Consider the following 6,283-nt stretch of genomic DNA (forward strand, 5'->3'; position numbering starts at 1 on the left):
TTATCTTTTCTTGCGCATAATTTCATTTAATATGAAATATGAGCTCCTTGCCTATTAGTTGGTAAAAGTAGAATAGTGCTACCAAAAGATACCCGCATTAATAATTTATATGGCATAGAAAGGAAAAATGAAACTGGAACCAATATTTATGAAATTATAGGAAACAATGGTGATAAGAGGACATATATTCTGAGAAGGTCATAATGTTTAGGTACATTAAATTCAGGCATTCAAAGAAACTGATAGCTCACACTTGCTAAAAGGGGGAGCAAGTACGCCTATATTCCACATAAGAAACATGAAAGCGTTTACTTGGATAGTAGAGCAACAGTGAGTTTCCTCTGAATCATAGTAATGAATTGTCAGCTAAGCTAGCCAGATATCATGCCAGAAGAGGAAACAATTTGTAGGTAAGCTAGAAAATCATGAAAGATAAAATTGGCCCACGGATATTCAGATGAAGACAATTGCCTTGGTGTAGGAAATGGTACAATCCATGTCACTGCCATCGTATAAAATATGTGTATATCTAAATGGAGTGCACATATATGGTTTCAGCCTTTCAGATGTTGCATGTAAATCGAGAACGTTAGATTTAATTTCTATGGTCATGTAATTGCTATAATGAGTCATCATAAATGCTATTTCATAAATATGCCACTTTATCTGCATGTTTTTTCCTTATGGTGTAGTGTATAAATATCCTACTTACCTATATATACCAATTTTATAGTATATAAATCTGCACAGAAACACATATTTTTATTACAGATAGTAATTGGATTGAGTACGGAAGAGGATTCGATGTTCATCCCTAGAGCTATGTGTTCACTTTTATTTCCTGGACAAACACTTGCATGCCTGGCACCATCCAACAGCAATATGTTGTCATTCATCAATGAAAAAAGAAGGCAGGGCGGAAGTAGGTACTTTGATCATGTGTCTTCTCCAAAATGACTTTAGTACTGGATACTACATTTTTTTCATATATACTCCTTGTGTCTTGTGTAATACTTAGTGTTGAGCTTCTTAGGATATTAACTTTTGGGGCTATTTATAGCTGAATGGGATCCAACTGCTGAAAATTACTAGAAGATTATAATTATATAGGTGCGAGTTATCCCACGGCACATGACCGTTAAGAATTCATGTGAAATCTACTGATAAACTCAAGCTTTGGTGCAGCGGTTCCACGGTGCTTCCCATGCCTCGCCTCCTCACTGTCCAGCATATGTTCCTTCAGGTAGGTATTAGTGGATAAAGTACCTTTGTGCAGTAGGATTAGTGGATCACCAAAATATTTCTTTAGCCGATGATGTACATAGCTTTTCAGGTAATGTCGCTTTGTTATTGACGATGAAACTTATTAGTTTCCGTGGTGAAGTAATAATCATTTAGAACATCAAAACTACAAGCCTGGCATGTGGCATCAGATGTTGTTGTCAGCATGAGCCATCATTTTTTTTCTTGCTTATTAATTTGTATATGTTGAGGTGTGAATTTGAATGCTTGTGTTTGGGTGGCAGATGATTTCTACACCAGCGGTGACAACAACCAGCGGTCTGAATTGTAGATAATTGTTGCATTGCAGGATATCTTGTATTATTCCTTATGAGATATCAAATTTTGAGCAGACAATGATTCTAATGCACTTATTTTCTCCTAAGAGCAGGTACTCACTTGCTTTTGGATATTTATAACACTTCTTTTTTGTTATTAGGAACTATCTTTGTTGATATGTCCTTGTGAACTATTTCTTTCACAGGTTTTAATGAGTATATATAGATGGACACCTGTGCTTCAACCAAAAATAAAATTATACATCACAGAGGTACTCCAAGTTCTGATGCTGTTATCTTTCAATGCTACAATTGTATTCATCTTGGTGAGGAACTGTAAGAGAGCTATAGATTGGTAATTTAGTACATGTTGTTCTGCTTTTTCATTCATATATATTAGTGCCTATCTATGTCAGCATGTCACAATTGTATTCATCTCAGTGAGGAGCTGTAAGAGAGATTGGTAACTTATATTCAGTGTGTAAATTCCTTCTAACAATACAGACTGTTTTCTTGAAAGCTTTGAAAGGAAAACAAATACTGTGTTCAGTTTCTTCTCAGCTTTTAGTTCTCGGTACTGTACAAGCTATTCACATGCTCATTTTTTTTATGTTATTTAGAAAAATGAATCCATCTAAATGCTATTGTGGTAAGTTCATGCACATTATTCAGTCTCAGAATCTCCATTGGTATATGCACTGTCTGGAATCTATTGCAGGAACATGAGCATGTTTACGCAGCCTGTCCAACCATCTAACCACTGCAGTTTTTCAGTACCAAGACTACTCACGGAATGCCTCCACTTTGTCAGGGCATGCCTACTTGGAGTTGGAGTCACAATGTGATCAGTTCCTACTTGCAACCATAATGTGATAAGTGTAGACAATGCCCTGGCAGTGCTACTTGCACTTCTTATTAGTCATGAGCATCAAGTCTAGCTTCCTAACTGGAGTTTCATTTCCTGCATCTCACGTTGTTGTTCAAAAATATGACCAATTAGTATACTTAATACAAAAAATCTATGGATTGCCTACCTTAAGTTCTGTCACTTTACTATGGTATCTTTTCTTGCATCTCTGGTATTTTGTTTATATATTGATCTGGCAAGGACTCATTGGGAATTCGGGTGAGTATTGTGCAACTTGTCTAAAAGTTAAGATTGCTTCTGCAGTTAAGAGTTGCATGACTATGGCCTGGGGTGGGGGGCAGGTTTTTCATGTGAACAATCTTCTGTATTGCCATACGGGTTGTCCTCCCGTTGATAAGGCTGTGTGTGTGCTCAATCCGAGGTCGCTCTCTCTCTCTCTCTCTCTCTCTCTCTCTCTCTCACACACACACACACACTCTCTCTCTCTCTCTCACATAGACACATTCATAGTTCTGATCCATTTTTTCTGCTCCTCTATATATTGTAGAAACAATTGGTATAGTATCAGATTTATGTGCTTAAGAGGTTTGTTTGTTAATTCTAGAGATTTTATTATAATCCTCAGAAAAATGATGTGTTAATTCTTGCATGACTTCAATAAGAAAAGAGGTAAAACTTAACCGCTATCACCTTATCATTGTTGATCACTTTTGCCACGTTGCTGTCATGATTCATCCTGTAGACTTGTACAAAAAAGGCCTGTACTCAAAGCCTTGTGAAAACAGTCAACATAAGGTATGTACTCTGCTCAATCTTTCATGGATGATCCTTTTTTACATCCTATAATTTTTAATGTTTTCTTCCTATTTGTAGATGTTTGATATTGTGTTCTTTAAATATGCAAGATTAACTTTCATTTTTATCATCGAGCGCTTAACAATTGAGTACCTCAGAATAACATCAGCGAAGTCACCCATTTTAGGCTATGACATATAACCCTTTATGTAATTATGTTAGATATTTCCTCAGTTTATCTGACCATGTATAAAACCTGTGGAGCAATGCTGGTTAATTCTTGCATGTGTGGTTACTCTACCTCTTCTTATGACTATAAATTTTCTTGCATTTTTTTCTACCTCTATGAAAGCCTGTTATAAAATTCAATTTACTATGTGTGATGACCTTCGATGTTTTAAAATTTTGAAAAATTAATTTATTAGCTAGCAAGACGATTCTTTAAAGCATATGGGAAAGAGAAATTTTACCACTTATTTTTTGTCAAGGCCTCCATATAATTTCCAGTTCATTTCTTAAGCATACATATTTTTATCGGGGTCTCTGTATATAGCTTATTGCAGGTGTAAGGAAAATTCATTTTCCTTATCCGCTGATCTGCCTACTATGAGCAAGTATATCTATTTCTGAAGATGCACAAAAGGCATAGATCTTAGGCTTTCTTATATATTGTGGTTGCACACTGTCACTTAATTCCTTAGCATTTTGCATCTATTTATGTGTTTGTTTTCCTCTACAACTCTTGAATTACGCAAATAATTTTACCCATATATCTATTCATGGGATTTCTTACCTATTTTGGTACACTTGATTTGCTGCTCCATTTGTTTTGTGAAACCTAAGAAATGTGTTATCATATTGTTAGCTAATTTTAATCACGTTATACAAAATTTACATTGGCACGAGCTTCACGGGATCGTGCGCCAAGGCGCACATCTAAATCTAGTTTCTTATAGAACCCGGGTTGTCCCGGACACTTCTGGAACCTTCCAAAATATTCCGGACTATTCCGGTCCTTCCAAAACCTTCTAGAAGCTCTGGTCAAAACACCGGACTTTTTCCGAACCCCGGAAAATGACTTCCCATATATGAATCTATTTTCCGGACCATTCCGAACCTCCTCGTGATGTCTCGGATCCCATACGAGACTCCGAACAACATTCGAGCTCCATTCCATATCTACTTAAAACGACATCAAACCTTAAGTGTGTCACCCTATGGTTCGTGAACTATGCAGACATGGTCGAGACTCCTCTCCGACCAAAAATCAATAGCGGGATATGGAGATCCATAATGGCTCCCACACATTCAACGATAACTTAGTGATCGATTGAACCATTTACATACGATACCGATTCCCTTTGTCTCGCGATATTTTACTTGTCCGAGGTATGATCATCGGTATCTTCATACCTTGTTCAAACTCGTCTCCGACAAGTACTCTTTACTCGTACCGTGGCATATATCTCTTGTGAACCAGTCACATGCTTGCAAGCTAATCAGACGATATTCCACTGAGAGGGCCCAGAGTATATCTCTCCGTCATCAGGATGGACAAATCCCACTCTTGATCCATATGCCTCAACTTACACTTTCCGAATACTTAATCCCATCTTTATAACCACTCATTTACGCAGTGGCGTTTGATGTAATCAAAGTACCCTTCCGGTATAAGTGATTTACATGATCTCATGGTCGAAGGACTAGGTAACTATGTATCGAAAGCTTATAGCAAATTGAACTTAATGACATGATCTTATGCTACGCTTATTGATACGTCTCCGACGTATCGATAATTTCTTATGTTCTATGCCATATTATTGATGATACCTACATGTTTTATGCACACTTTATGTCATATTCGTGCATTTTCTGGAACTAACCTATTAACAAGATGCCGAAGTGCCGCTGTTGTTTTCTGCTGTTTTTGGTTTCAGAAATCCTAGTAACGAAATATTCTCGGAATCGGACGAAATCAAGACCCAGGTTCCTATTTTCACCGGAAGCATCCAGAACACCCGAGAGCCGCCAGAGGGGGGGGGCCCTGTGGGCCCCAGATGATAGGGTGGCGCGGCCTGGGCCCTGGCCGCGCCAGCCTATGGTGTGGCCACCCCTTCGACCCTCCTGCGCCGCCTCTTCGCCTATATAAATCCTCCGTCGCGAAAACCCCGATACGGAGAACCACGATACGGAAAACCTTCCAGAGCCGCCGCCATCGCGAAGCCAAGATCCGGGGGACAGGAGTCTCTGTTCCGGCACCCGCCGGAGCGGGGAAGTGCCCCGGAAGGCTTCTCCATCGACACCGCTGCCATCTCCACCGCCATCTTCATCACCGCTGCTGCTCCCATGAGGAGGAGTAGTTCTCCATCGAGGCTCGGGGCTGTACCGGTAGCTATGTGGTTCATCTCTCTCCTATGTGCTTCAATACAATAATCTCATGAGCTGCCTTACATGATTGAGATTCATATGATGATGCTTGTAATCTAGATGTCATTATGCTAGTCAAGTGAGTTTTACTTATGTGATCTCCGGAGACTCCTTGTCCCACGTGTGTAAAGGTGACAGGTGTGTGCACCGTGTGGGTCTCTTAGGCTATATTTCACAGAATACTTATTCACCGTTGAATGGCATAGTGAGGTGCTTATTTATATCTCTTTATGATTGCAATGTGTTTGTATCACAATTTATCTATGTGCTACTCTAGCAATGTTATTAAAGTAGTTTTATTCCTCCGGCACGTGTGCAAAGGTGACAGTGTGTGCACCGTGTTAGTACTTGGTTTATGCTATGATCATGATCTCTTGTAGATTGCGAAGTTAACTATTGCTATGATAATATTGATGTGATCTATTCCTCCTACATATGCATGAAGGTGACAGTGTGCATGCTATGCTAGTACTTGGTTTAGTCTTTTGATCTATCTTACACTAAAGGTTACTAAAATATGAGCATTATTGTGGAGCTTGTTAACTCCGGCATTGAGGGTTCGTGTAATCCTACGCAATGTGTTCATTATCCAACAAAAGTGTAGAGTATGCATTTATCTATTCTGTTATGTGAT

Source organism: Lolium rigidum, chromosome 2, assembly GCF_022539505.1.
Source record: "Lolium rigidum isolate FL_2022 chromosome 2, APGP_CSIRO_Lrig_0.1, whole genome shotgun sequence".
Lineage (NCBI taxonomy): Eukaryota > Viridiplantae > Streptophyta > Magnoliopsida > Poales > Poaceae > Lolium > Lolium rigidum.